Below are 15,581 nucleotides of genomic sequence, written 5' to 3' on the forward strand. Positions count from 1 at the left end.
CTCGCGCCGAAAACACTGTGTGCCACTGACAAACCATCTTTAAGGATATTCTCTTTATTCATTATTTGCTTCTTTATCGCTCGCTGTTTGCCTATTTTTCTATCATTCCCATTATGGCCATTCCTTCTACCCACTCGCCCTTCCCTCTGTCGCCCCCAACCCCAACCCCCACCCCTGTCCCGTTCACTTGATTATGTTGAGCCAGAGTCGGGGAAAGTGTCACTATGGAAACAGGGGCAAAGGCAGTGGAGGGCTCTCTATTGGAGAGAGTGGAAAAGAGACGGAGAGTGAAAAAGACCGAGAACTGGCGAGTGCTGAGGAATCCAAGAATGGTCATCTGATTTAAAAAAACCTAGGTAACAAATTAATCTTATTCACCTGTTAGAGGTGGAAACACACAGCTGGGGGATATCATTTCACCAAAGCACCTTACTGAGCCATAAGTGCCTCTCTTTTTTCCTTTCTGCATTAAGTCCAGTCGTTTCTTTTCATTGAGACGGTGGGAAAGCTATGAGTACCGCACCAGATGTTCGATACGATCACTGAAAGTACTACAAAACATGACCAACAGCCTTTTTTTTAATTGAGTTTCAGCCCCTTTTGCACAATCCCCATCCTGCATGAATTATGTGAAATCTAAAAAATAATAATAAATAAATAAAAATAATTCTCTTAATCTCCATCTCTTCCTCTGAGATTTGTATCATTTTAATAAGGGAAATCAATAAATGATAAGTCTTTTGCCTTAATTTACCTCATGTACATGCAACATCTCAGCAACACTGGACCATCATTTGAGGCGAGCTGAAACGATTAATCGATCAATTAATAATGTCACACATTTGCTGGGTTGCGTTTTCAAATCTTGCTGCTTTTCTTCATCATATGACGGTAAACTGAATATGTTTGGGTTTCGGACTGTTGGTTGGATAAAACAAGCAATGTGGATATGTCAAGTTGGACTTGGAAATTATAATGGGCATCTTTCCCCTAATCTATTAATTGGAAAAATAATTAGATAATGTAAATAATCGTTAGTCACAGCTCTAGTCCACAGTGCAATATTAACATTAAAAACTAATGATAGAAGCCTCGATTCCCTTTGTCACCCTCGAGTTTGAGGAGTAGGGTGGTGTAGGAGAGACGAGAGACAGGAGGTTATAGAAAAGGGGAGGAGTAAAAAGAGGAGGGGGGAGCAGCATGGGAGGGAGGTATGATAGTGAGAAGGGCTGAGACAGTAGCAGAGCGAGCCAGAGGCAGGGAGGAGGCAGCGAAGGAGCAGCTCTCCTCCTGAGTCTCCATCCCAGAGAAGACCGAGAGGTAGAAGACCGGAGAAGACAGTCCCGCTTCAGCGGTGCATCCCAGCTGCTCCTGAAGTTCAAACCAAGACGTCCGCTGTGAGGTACGTTTTCTTTTTGCCTCTAAACCTTTTAATCTCTCTCCTCGTCTTTATCAGGACTGTGGATTAGCAGCAGTCAGGCGCTGGAGGTGTTTAGTGTGTGTGTGTGTGTGTGTGTGTGTGTGTGTGTGTGTGTGTGTGTGTGTGTGTGTGTGTGTGTGTGTGTGTGTGTGTGTGTGAGTGTGTGCAAAGATCCTGCTGAGGCTTTTCAGCAGCAGGTTGCTGTGTGTGTGTGTGTGTGTGTGTGTGTGTGTGTGTGTGTGTGTGTGTGTGTGTGTGTGTGTGTGTGTGGATATGTGTGTGAGGAAAAGGAGCAAAAAAGGGTCTGATTTATCAAAATGTCAGCAGCGATTCTGCTGAGATGCAGTTTCTTTGACATTTGAAGACTGATAATATTTTGTGCAATCAGACTCACTCTCAGCACACTGTGACCTGATGTTACAAAGGACACTGAAAAAAGCTGATCACCTCAAACACTTGGCACTGACATCGTTTCTATTCTTCTTGTCCTTTTACTCACAGTTGGTGTACAGATCAGCACACATCACTGAGACCTTAAAAATGACTTGCTTGCATGTGCAGTTCAAAGCTTGTCCTAACTCCCATTATTGTTACGTGTGAGATTTTACAGTGAATGATTAGTTTCGAAATGGTCCCAATGATTATTTTTGCACAAATGAACACCTGTTTTTGAACTTCTTTTTTTTTTTTTTTTTTTTTTTTTTTTTACGATTTTCTCCACATTTGCTTCATGAATCTATTCTTGTGATCTTAATCTATTGTAAGAAAAATGGACATTATCTTTTAAAATATCTTATACCAATCCTTAAGTGTTAAGGAATAGTGAATTAATACAGTTTCCAGTGGAATTACAGTCATTAAAATACATTTAAAAATGTGACAATAACCCCAAACCCCATTTTATGTACTAAACTGGCTCTGCGGCTAACAGACTGTTTCTCTGACCTAAGTCTCCCTGAGTATCTGTCAACTACTCTCTTCATTAGTGCCATTAAGCACGGTCTAATGTTATAAGGCACATTGGCCGTATTGATCTGCTAACCTGTTCCCAGTGGGGCAATAGCCCAGACAAGCTCCAAGTCTTCATCTTTAACTGTGCTCCTCAGATACAGCAGATTACAGAACAGAGTAGAGAATTATTGAGTGGACTAGCGCAAGGACTGTCTTTGTGCAGATGTCATGATGTCATACTAACTGGATCCTCTCCTTCCTGCTGCACAGTTGAAAAATGTCTTAACATTATAGAGGACGTGAACTGTCCTGTAATAACAAAGAACATTGGTGGCAATTTATGGTATAATATGGTATAATTTCAAGTAAAATTCAAGAACTGAGTAGAGTCTGTGTTTTTCAGTGGCGTTGTGGTAGAGCAGTAGTTGTGCTTTGGCTGCATAACATATGATGTCATGTCCTTTTTGACTGCTTGTACTGATTTCTCATACAATTACTGTTGATAATTCACAAAGGGAAGGTAGATTATTATATTATATAACATGCAATAAAAAACAGAATACACTTGATTATGTTTGTGGGATTCACCAAAATCCCCCTGATTTCAGCAAGTAATTCTGTAATTTAAACAACCTCCTGGAAGCAAATAAGAGCTTTTTACGGGGCTTTTCACCACTTTATTCCATCTTGCAGTATAATTCAGTAGTTTAGCATTCCTATCTTGTTAGAGAAAGTACCCTATTATTAATCTTCAGTATGAATCATATTCTTTGTGTTCTTAGCTCAAACTGTGTTTTTTTTTTTTATTTGATCCGTCTATGAAAATGTGTGTTTTGCATAATACCTGTTGATAAGATAATTACAGACATTATCCTGCCACTTATTAATCGTATGATTGAGGGTTAACAGATTCAGTTTTAATATATATTACTTGAGCGGCGACTAACAATTACTTTTATTATCAATTAACTTGCAGATTGTTTTCTTGATTAATCTTTTAGTCTATAAAATACCAGACAATAGTAAAAAATGTCCATTACAAGTTTCCAGAGCTCAAAGTGACATCTGACCAACCATCCCAAACCCACAGTATTCACTTTACTATTAAAGGAGACTAAAAGAAACAGACAAAACATTGACATTTAAGAAGCTTGAAGCATTGAATTTTAGGTTTTAATCAAAGGTTTTGCTTAGAAAATTATCATATATTCATTGAACATCAAAATAGTTGCTGTTTAATTCTCTGTCGACATCTTGTTTCAGCTCCCTATTTTACATTACATGCACTACATACTATAGTATAAGCATGATAGGCTTGCAGTGTTGAGGTCAGACTGTACTAAGTAGACCTACAGTAGATGCATGTATTCATGTGCCTGTGGGCAGCATCTGTGTATGTGTGGACGTGCGTGTGGATGGCAAAGAAAGTATATGGAGATCAATGCAAGCAGCTGTTCTCTCTGCACTTCAAACGATGCTCTGTTGTTGGCGCATCAACGCTCCGGCAGGCCTCGTGCAAAGGGATCAAAGGCTAATGAGACAGCCATTGCACAAACGCACTCGGCAGAGCCATGAATATTGATACGGCTCAGGAGAGAGATGGAGGCAGGGTGTCTTCACTCGCTCAACAGCAGCCCGATACATTAAAGAGGGGGAGGAGGGTGCAACATATATTCTGGAAGGATTTTGGGGTTTAAAATATATCGCCAGAATGTGTGGTCACTGCTAAAGGGCTGGCAGATCTCACTTAGATTTCTTAAAGGTGTTTCAAATATCTTGTCTGTCTATCTATATTTTACCTTCAAGATGCTAGCTGGCACTATTACTTACATCAACTTACTGTGCAGTGAGTGCAACACTAAAGCCCCTGAAAACTTTGAGTCAAAAGTATTTCTCTAAACCTTAAATATTCATGACATGCAACAATTAAAGTTTGTTTATCTTGATTTTTAAATATCAGTTATTAACACAAAAAAAATCATCTTATCTGCCCTATCTAGACTGTATTGGTTGTGATCAGATTTGACTTACAGTGACCAAACAACCCACCAACTGTCCTCAGATTCTTATTCAAATGTCCCTAAATCCTGATTGTTGCACAGAAATATGTGACATCACCTTTTTCCAGCTGAGCCCTGCCCAATAAAAATAAATACTAAAATATCTTAAACAACCACATATGTTCTAATGTTGGCAGAAAAATGTTTTCATGTCACAACCCATTGGTAAGAAGCTGATTAATCTAAAAAATAATTGGCGAATGAATTGATAAAAACATTTGTTACTTTCAGCCCTATAGTCAAATAAGACACATGCTGTGTCTGAAGGAATGCACAAGCCTGCAAATCTAAGATTTACATACAAACGCACACAGTCCACATTCAAATGTTCTATGTGTTTCCACTCATTTCAGTAAATGCTACTGCAGTCAGTAACCGAAGCGAATCAATTATGTACCATTAGAATCCAATATTTGTCTTCTTCTCTGCCTAATGTCTGCTACGACAGATACCACTGAGTTTACGAAGGTGATATGTCCCCCACAAAATAATGCACTGTGTTTCTTCCCTCAGGGTCATTGTATTGTCTAACACACAGTTAACCTCCTGATGTCATCAGTTTGTTTCTCCCTGTAGTCGACAGCCACATGACATGTTAAAATCATCACTTTCTCTTGCATTATCTATCTAAACATTGACAAGCGCCATTCCCCCTCTGGCTAAATTTGTAAAAAATAACTAAAACAAGCTAAAGGTGACATTAATATTTAACTATCCAACAGATCCAACTGAAGGTAAAGAACAAGAATGAATTGTTTTTCTGGGTGGTATGTAATTTCCGCCCATTACAGCTGTCAACAGGCAGGGTAATAGACACTGGGAGGAGGACAAGTACAGCAGCAGGCAGGCAGGCAGGGAGACTGATGTGGCAGGAAGGCCATCCACAGTACGTGGGCGACTGTGCCTCTATCTTGACTTCGGCTCGTAAATCAAGCCTCCCCTCCAGGGGCCTATCTTCCATTCTCAGACCTTCACAACAGCTTGTTCTCCAGTCTGTGACGAGAGGGGCTGTTGTCACAGCAGCTATCGATCGTGTGGGATGAGTTTGTCAGACCGGGGGATTTTACCCATCTGAGCGTGGTCACTGAAGTGTCCCGTCTTGTCTCCGTGTCTGTCTGTGGGCTGTATGTTCTGTCTTTTACGCCAATTCACTACCAGCCACTGTCAGCTGCATCTCACAGAGTTTCTTTCCAAAATAAGATCTCTGAGATTCCAAATAAGTGATTCACAAACTTAAAATAAGTTTTCGAGGGAGGCTGTTTGGATAAAAATATAACATTTTATAGACTGTATCTTTTAAATCTAATGACTTGAGTCTACAAGAACTACTGGCTACTAATCCAAGGTGTTTCCCTGCCTTTCATCCAGTGCATGCTGGGATTGGTTCAAGACCCAAGTGACACTAAACAGAAATAAGTTGGTATAGCAATGTAAATTAAAAAGAACAGTTGGACATTTTGGGAAATTGGGAGATGAATGATTGATACCACTCAATCATCTCATCTTTTTTTTGTTGGCAAGAAAGCAAATAAGCATATTTCCAAAGCACATTATAGTTTAGTAAAATTGAATATTTTTTTTATTAAAAATAAAATAAGAAAATAACACGATAGCAAAGATTACAAAAGAAAAAGACATGTTTGTGATAACAAGCTCATTTATCTTGTAACAATAGATTACTTGTAGTTTAATCTCTGGGTCTGTTGGTGAATATGTTTACAGAGTGTGCTACAACGTTAGTGTGAATCAAAGTAAACCCAATGCAGAGAGGTGAACTTTTGAATAATTGTCATTATTTGCAGATTCTTTGATCTGTTTGACCAATAAAGCATCTACACAAAGACGAATATGCTTTAAGAAAACCTTAAACACAATGATATGGCATGTATGTTAGAGTCTTTCTCCTGGTCTTGCTTCTGGGTTCACACATGACACATTGACAAGATGTTTTAATGACATCCTGGATGAAAAATTAAAATAGAAATCAAATGCAAATTACATTTCTGGATAGTGGGACTATAAAAAGCCACGTTTAACCCTGCACAATAATGGATTTCCAATAGTATTCTTACCAAAGTCAGACTACTTTAAAACCAAGTTAGTTCAATTATTTACCAGAACTCGCTCCACCCTTTAAAAGCCAATTAGGTGAACGTTTCATGGAAATTAGGGACGGTATTTGATCTCCTGATGTCATTTTGAATTCAAGAGGGAATAAATTACACAAATTTGACAGTTCCCAATATCCCAATCCATCTGACACTCCTGTCAGGTGAATACTTAACTAGAAAAATTCCACCCCTGGGTTATTTCCACATGCATGCCCACACATACATTCTTTCCTCTGCTTCATTTTCATGTAGTTACAGTCAGGAGTAACACATATTGTAAATGCTGTTATCTGATTTATGGCATGGAAAGGTGTAGTTTAGTAATTACAAACGACAAGGGTTAAATGTCAAACACAAAATCTATTTTACATAGCAACCTAAACTCCTTTAATCACAGATAGTTCATAAAAAAGAATCACATTTAAGACAGAAATGGATTTCATCTCACCAGCCTCAGATATGTAAATGAAAATGTATTGAAAATAATAATAGTGGTAGTATTGCACCACCATGTCACCAGTGCCTCCTCATTCTTTGTCCTCAGGCACTTTCAAAGCATTTCTTCATCTTGTTTCCTCACTCTGAAAACCTAGTTTGTGAAACTCCACCAGCGCTGCACACGAGAGCACTCCCACTCAACCTTCCAGCCTGCTGAGAGCTCTTGAAAGCAATTTTATTTTAATCAAATTCACTACAAATGCCCTTCTGATGCCAACCTCAGCAACAATACCATTTTGTTTTTTTCAGCTGCGTCTCTCTCTACATTATATTGATTTTATCATGAGCGGTATGAAATACAGTTTACTGACATAATGAGAATTCTCTTTGAGTTTATTGCTCTTTCAGGACACAAACAAATCTTGTGCGCTCGTAAGTAGAGGCCTAATTTTTCTACTATCTACTTCCGGGCCCCAACGTTTTTTAAAAAGAACCACACTTGCTGCACTGCAGGTCCATGACCCTAATCTGGACATGGTTTTCTACATTCCTTAAACTCAGTAGTGAAGAAGTATTCCGATTTTTACTTACGTAAAAGTACCAATACATGTAAAAAAACAAACAACATAAGTAACAGTCCTGCATTCAAAATCTTACTAAATGTACCGAAGTAGGCTATAATCAGCAAAATATAACTTTTTGTTTTAAAAAGTATATTAGGGCTGGAACTAATTGATTATTAATCATCAATTAATCTGGAGATTATTTTCTGGACTAACTGATTAAACATTTAAAGCAACACTAGAGAACTTTTCCCACTTCAGTCCCCCTACAGGTTGGAAGCGGAATTTTCCATTACATTACATTGTCCAGTTCATTCGAACTACAGATCCGTTACCCGATCTGACAAACTTGCATAATGTAATGTAATGGACAATTCAGCTTCCAACCTGTAGGGGGACCGAAGCGGGAAAACTTCTCTAATGTTGCTTTAAACAGTCTATGAAATGACAAAAAGTAGAGAAAAACACCCATGAAAACGTCCCATAGCCCAAAGTGACGTCTAGAAAAAACTTGATTTGTCCAAACCATCAGTCCAAAACTCCAAGATATTTCATTAACTATTAAATATTCTGGATGGGTTAAAGCCTGACATCGGATGTCCCTCCTGTCCCTTTCAGCTATCTCTGCTATTTATTTAGCAAGGGCACCGTCGCTGTATCTGGGGCTTAGTTCCACCAAGGACGGTTGTGATTGGTTTTAAGAAATACAAACAAGCCAGAGCGTTTTTTCCCCCTATCCCAGAATAGATAAGCGGTGTAGCCAGACCAGAGTCAAAAACCTAAAAGGTTGTAAACTGTTGGTTTAACAATGCATTGTATTTTATAAGATTATCAAGTGTTTTTAATGTTAATTCTCAATCTGTAAAGTAACTAGTTTATTTTAGCTTCAGATAAATGTCATCAAGTAAAAAGTACAAATTCCCGACTGAATGTAGTGTAGTATAAAGTAGCATAAAAAGAAAAAAAGCAAGTGAAGTACACATGGCTCTAAATTGTACTTGAGTAAATGCAGTTAGATACATTCCACCACTTGCTTAAACCTTGTTCTTTTGAAAACAGGTGGGATTTGTAGTTGTTTTTTTGTAGGCTCAGTATGGGCTCACCTCATGCACTGCCATTTATCCCTGATGTCCTCAGGCAAATATTTTCCTGCTGTATTATATTATTAAAAAACATTTTATAAGCACTTAATAGTCACTGACCTTGAGAGTAATTCTCTGATATGCATGTTGCACTGCTGCATTGTTCATTCAGTGTCTCAACAAGAGCCCCTTGTGCAAAACTTCTGCAGAAATGTACTGTAGCTAGCATAACAATGCTGCAGTGAGGCGTTAAAATACGTGTTTCCCTAATGTTCAATTCTTTTTTGAGTTGAATCAACAGAACACAGGCCAATAACCGACTGTTCATGTTTTTTGTTTAACTTGAAAACACTGAAAACTGGCAGATCAAAAGTGTGGCAGCTGTGCCCTGTTAAGTTGGAGATTCTAGCACCCCCATCAGGCAAATTAGTGTCATATTCGAAGTGACTGACTTTTTGGGCCACCTAGGGGCAGTAGAATCAAGCTCTGAACACAACATGGCCACATCACCCTTCAGGTTGATAAGGCAAACATGTTAGCAAACTGCAGCCTATTTGCACATCCAGCTGACAGGGAGCAACACAAGCATTCATTTGGAGTCGCGCTTCTTGCCACAAGTCAAATATTCACTCTCCTTTTAGCTCTGTTTTTAGTCTCCACCAACTTCTGAAGAAAAGAAATCTGACTGAGCTGCTAAATGCTATTCTGCTATGTTGACAAGTTAGTGGATGACTGTGTCTGTCTGCCGTTTCCTGCCGGCCAGGTAAAGTACATTGAAGCTGCTGTTTTGCCTGCTGCAACCAAATATTACAGCATGAGAGCAGTGTGAGTAAACCAAAACAGTGAACTAGCTCATAGTCTACCCAAACATTTCATTGCATTAGGAAAACATGTTTGTTCAAACTTTGAAACTGCAGCCTTGCAAATAGTTCTACCTCCAGGGTGAAAACATCATCATCATTTAGTTTGGCTGGAATGAGATGGATGTTACTACAACACTGAATTTCTTGTTTTCCTTTGTACAGCTTGTCTTCAGGTGAAGAGGACATGATGTGCTATGAAGACTGTTAGCTGTGACTGAACCTCAGAAGTCCGAACACAGAGGTGAGCCTCACTATACTCTCACTGTCTCCTGTCAAGGATTAATAACAAACATCCTTGAAATGACGGATGGTAACCGAAAGTTTAGATCAGCCATTATAAAGTGCGAGCAGTATTCGATTTGTTCAGAATGACAAGACAAGTGATCCCTCAGTGTATTTATGGGGTTTCATAAGTAGTGTTCTGGTCATAGCTTCAAGGTTTCCATTCACTTCTTACTTAAACATGACCTACTGCAGAAGAATGAATGAAATGTTAAATCCTAAAAGATTTCAGTCCCGCTTGATTTATATCGACAGCGGTGATAGTGTGTAACATTGTGTGATTTAACACTTTAAGCAGACACTTAGAAACACAACAGAAGAGCAGCTGGTGTATCTGCTTACAGACTCATGTTGTTTTAATAAAAGGGGTCAGTCAATAAAAGCGGCAGCCACAATCTAATTTCATGCTGCACACAGCGGATGTAGTTTTCAGCACAACAGCAGGACATAGTTAACCTGATTACCTTGATGTTGAGTTGGAGGTTCACTGTGGCTGCTCCTTCTTTCATTACTCCCTAAAATATGTCAAACTGACCTGCTGGCAAAAATTGCAAAACAATGTCTTGTTTTGTACATTTGTTATTAATGTTGGCGGTTAGCGCTGAGTGCGTTGACCAACACATTGCGTTACATTACATTTAATGGCTATTGCTAAAAAATATACAGAACACAAATAATGTCAATAACCGAGATTGATTTCATGAAATGCATAACTTTAATTCTAATAATACATTTACTATTCATTGTCTTTATCTGTATATTTGGAAATTCTACAGTGTGAATGAAAAAGGTCAGGATTTCAGAGAATACCGCTCAATACTTCTAAAACTAATCCTCACCGAGGACTTAGCTGGACTGCTCTTTCTATGAATTTTAAAGTGGTTACATATGTAACCATCAGACAAGCTGCACATTTCACTTTCACTCCCCTGCCGCTGCATTGATCCCCAAGAGGAAACCCTGTAGTGCCCATACAGAATGTAGTCAGATTTCTACACTGAGAGCTTCAGCAATGTAGAAGCAAAGTGACTTCTGCCTGCAGAGACTCAGACTGCAGCAATAATGACTATTTCCTACAGTATATAACCTTTTACAGACAAAGTAGACATCTACATTGAAAGCATAAAACAAAATGAGCATTGCAGTTAAGTCTGAATCAACTAAACAACAATGTGGCTTTGAAAACTAGAACATAAACTGCAATAGAAAGAAACCATTCACTTGATTAAATGTACATTAAAACACTCCATACCTCGCATAAATAGTACTGTTTTGAAAAACGTAAAACATGGAAAATGGTTAAAATTGCTAAGCAATATGATCTACTAATCAGAAGGTAATAGTTTAAGCAGAACTATTAGATCACATAGAACCACATAGATCAAGTATGGAAATTTCTCATGTGTTTTAATGAAACCCCCCAAAAGAACCACTTTAAACTGGTGGCATATAATGTACTTTCACCAATAAAAATGAGAAATGAAGAAAGCCCTAAACCATCTTTCTAATAAATATTTAAGTGCATTCTTTGTGCAGCAGAACTTTGTGAAAATGTTAATCTAAGTGAAAACAGAGTAAAAGCTTGGGCATTAACAGCCACATTTCCTTGACTTTTTCTATTTTCAGCTCCAATCTTCTGTTTCAATTTCCTATTTTCTGTGGCCCAGTTTATATTCAGGGGGAAAACTGCAGCGCTGCAAAAACCCAAGGTGATTATTTTCACTTTCTGCTCGTATCTACCTGTTGTAATGATGATGATATCCTGAGCTCAAGTTGTGCAACAATAATGCAGAGTTGTGCAGAATTCACCTTCCAATCTGTGTTAATGAGAATCCTATAAATGCAATCACAGTGTGCATTTGGGCAGCAAATATATCTGCAGCTACAGAGGCACAGTATAGAGGTGTAGTGAGTTTCCAGCAGTGTACTGGGCCATCCACCCTGAGGTACTTATACAGTAAAGGATGATGTGACTGCAATGGAATATCTGCATTACAGTGCATGAGCTTATATCCTGTGTTTTGTCCCAGTTTTAATGATGGTACCCTCAGCTCAGGTTGCATTGTATCAGCGCTGACCCTCGTGGGCTGAATTCTGGTGACACTTTCCAATCTGTGTTAATGAGCTGGCTCCACTCTGTCTACGGGTCACGGTGATATTTACAGAAACCGTTGTAGCGGCAGATATCCACGCCTCCCCGTGGCGCTCCCTCGACTCATTTGCATAGCTTTCAGACTTCCCTTTCTCGCACTCCCTCTTTCACCGCTCTCGCTGTGCTCCTCCATGATCGACAGGCTCCTTCGCACTGCTCTTCAGTTTGTGTCGCACATGTTAATTAAAGCCTCTAATTAGCTTTCCCCACTAAAAGGCCGCATTAAATCAGAGTTGGAATGGCAAATGATTCCTGGCATTAGCATAATTGTGTTTTTGAAGTGTAAAGATTTGGGCATTAGGGATGCTAGCACACGTTTTTGTTTCAGTGATTTGTTGTGTTTTGGGCTCAGGGCCCAAGAGGCCACAGTAGGTTGGCTGTGTGGGTTTTGGGGCCCCAGGACCCTACAGGGGCCACACACTAATGAGGCCTGCTCCTCTCTGATGGAGCAGATACAGGAAAAACAAACCTGTGATGTGGTACCCTCAGGTGGTCCTGAGAGCCTGGCAGAGCGGAACAGGACTGTGTGTGTGTGTGTGTGTGTGTGTGTGTGTGTGTGTGTGTGTGTGTGTGTGTGTGTGTGTGTGTGTGTGTGTGTGTGCCCTGCCTTTTTCCCAATGCATGCTGGGATTGGCTAAAGGCCCCAGTGACACTGAACAGACAAATATGGCAAATAGATTAATTGATGGAAAAGTTGACTACATGTAATGATCAATGTGCATATTTTCACACAGGACCGTGAAAACGATGTAATAAAAAAAAAAAGCTACGTATTTGGCTTTAAAATGGAATGGGCAGGTGGTCTAGCACTGAAGACTTTAAAGCCGTATTTTTTAAATATGAATCGACTTTTGGAATTCTATGAATCGATTTAGAATCGGTAGAGCTTGAATTGCGATTCGAATGTGAATCGATTTTTTTGCACACCCCTAGTTGTAGTTGACTCCTACAGGACATAACAAAGCCTTGAGCTTCGCGTAAGACACTTCATTATTGACTATTCGGATATGTGTACAGGATGATACAGTAGTCCTGCAGTCTCCAGATACGAATGTTCTGACAAGGGTGGCGCTCTTGTGTTGAATAATCACATTTCATGTGATTGTTGATCTTTAAAATTATTCTGATAAGAAAATGAGACGATCCAGGTGAAAATTGGTTTGTTTCATTTCATTTGTTTCATTTCATTTTTCCTTCATGTGGAAGGGGGAATTGGTGTGAACCAAGGTTATAATCATTAACGAAAACGAACAAAATAACTAAAACTAGGTGGGAAAAAACATTGTCGTTAACTGAAATAAAAATAAAAACGAGACATTAGAAAAAAAACGATAACTAAAACTGTAATGTCTGTTTGCAAAACTAACTAAAGTAAAAGAAAATGATCGAGTAAATTTCCTTAGTTTTCGTCTCTGTCAATGTCTTTCATAGAGCAAATAACGTTATATCTTTCAGAGTTGACATTTCCGACCATAAACCTGTTTTATACAGTCTATGCCATAGACATCTAGTTTATCGTAACAAGGTAAAGGAGAATGCCAAGCCCCGAAACAGAAGCTAACCCTGGTACAGGGCGTAGATGTATGAGTACAGGGCCAGGCAGCATGACGGAGACAACCGCAGGACAGAGAACATTACAGGCGTTCCTTCACCGTCAACCCGATAGCTGCTGGTTAGTAAATACGCAGGAACACCAAAAGCGGGAGGAAGCGTGGGTTAATGTGTGGATTGATACTGGGATGTCTACACAACTGTGTGACTCGATTGACTTCAAAAAGTTTGCCACTTTACTCAAAACAAAGTTGAAAACACCTGTTCATGTCTTCTTTAGTCTGTTGGCTATTTAGGTTTTTTTCTGGCACACGTCACTTACACATTTTGCTCTTACTGCAGCGTCTTGTGTAGACTGTTTACATATTTGTGCTTATCAAATGTACATTTTATGTACTGGTGTTATTGTTGAATACATTTTTAATACATATTTAGTATGATGTTTTTGTTGAGTTATTATTACACAATACTTTTTCTGACCTTTTTTTAATCTTGCCCCTGACAAATAACCCATATTACAAAAAAAGACTAAAACTAATAAAAACTGAACTAAAACTAAGCATTTTCAAAAAATAAAAAACTAAACTAGCAAACCCGCTTTAAAAACTAATTAAAACTAAACTGAATTTGAAAACAAAGTCAAAACGAAATAAAAACTAATGAAAAATGCTAAACTACAATAACCTTGGTGTGAACCTCAGTGTCTTTTTTCAGACAGTCAATTTTCAAATTCAACCCACAGGCGCTTTAAATTGCAATTAATAAAAACAATTGATTCTAAAAGAACAAGTATGATGCATTATTAGCTAATTTTACCCATAACACCATAAATTCTCTGCATAGACCCACAAAGACGTTTGTACGTTTGTACGTGGAACGATAATTCCAGCGTAAATAACCTTACGTGTTTCCATCAGCATTAATGAGACGTTTCCATCCAGGTGGAATTATTATTTCAGAATCAATCTCCATGTTAGTTTTGGCGAATACACAGACACTCGCCCCGGGTCATGTCCTGATTAGTCTCGCTTTGCCAGACCCTCCTCCAAAGCACGCTGAAGGAGGGTCTGGCTACTCCACATAGCATTCGGGGATGGGAGGAAAACGTGCTCTGGTTTAATGGCACGACTGCATTTAATGGCATTTGTGCGAGAGAAAACTCAGATTGGACACATAGTCTTGCTAGCTGTCTCAATTTACCCTGCAGAGATCTGAGGAGCAGTCAACGATAAACCTCATTAATCCACTGAATTTAAAATTCCAACACAAAGAAAGCGGAAGAAAACACAAAATACATTCATCCAGCGGAATTTCCTGTGGAATCCCAGAAGTGTAATGTCAAGGATATAGACTATTTCCTGATATATCTGTATTTACTAGTGATTAGTGCTGGGCACATCCTCAGCCAGCAAACTTGACTGAAGCTGTCTCCATCCCATGAATTGTGCCTCAGGCCAGACATGATGTACTTTTCAGGAACTTCCTTTGGGCAAACTCGCTGACTACTGTGGCTAAATTATTCAGGGTGAGTCGACCCAAAGGCACAGTGGTAGAACAGTGACAGTTTGGGGGTTGTGTGATAGCCCAGAGTGTTGTCATATGAGTTATTATTGAAACAGCCAGATATATACCACAATACTGCAGATTCCAACTCCAGCCTTCAATCTGCTCCAGGCATGAAAACCCATTAAGATGCATCGGAGGAAGCAGAGTTGAAGACATGATGTAAGGAGGAAGAGGCTGCAAACTGAATTATCTCCACTTCTACATGAGGTTACTTTTAATTTTATGAATTCTAATTAAACGATTTTTGTGTCAGCTGCTTAATCGTTTCCGTTTCTTTGAAAGACTACAGTTGATTACATACTGAGGACATACTGCCATGTTCCTAAGGAGACACATGGTATTATGCGGAATGATTTTTTTAATGGCACAAAATCACAGCAATGTGTGCTTTTAGAGAGGAAGAGAGAGGCTTAGGTGCACAGGGTTAGCAAGAAAACACAAAAGCAAGAGTGAAAGCAAAAGAGGAGGAGGTGGAGGAGGAGGAGGAGGAGGAGGAGGAGGAGGAGGAGGGAGAGAAACAAACAACTGACAGAAAGTGGGAG

The 15,581-nt window shown here is 39.1% G+C and overlaps 1 long non-coding RNA gene across 2 annotated transcripts in view; it reads left to right on the plus strand.

Moving 5' to 3' along the window:
- The first annotated feature begins 1,261 nt into the window (after positions 1-1,261).
- The window catches only part of LOC144512388 (uncharacterized), a 50,412-nt gene continuing 36,092 nt past the window's right edge, over positions 1,262-15,581 (plus strand). Inside the window, exons 1-3 of one of the 2 annotated variants that reach the window (XR_013501001.1) lie at positions 1,262-1,402; positions 9,651-9,729; positions 11,397-11,464. This is a non-coding gene — a long non-coding RNA (uncharacterized LOC144512388). Of the gene's footprint in view, positions 1,403-9,650; positions 9,730-11,396; positions 11,465-15,581 lie in introns of those variants that run through there. The other variant, XR_013501002.1, reaches the window with a different exon arrangement.

Source organism: Sander vitreus, chromosome 23 (assembly GCF_031162955.1).
Source record: "Sander vitreus isolate 19-12246 chromosome 23, sanVit1, whole genome shotgun sequence".
Lineage (NCBI taxonomy): Eukaryota > Metazoa > Chordata > Actinopteri > Perciformes > Percidae > Sander > Sander vitreus.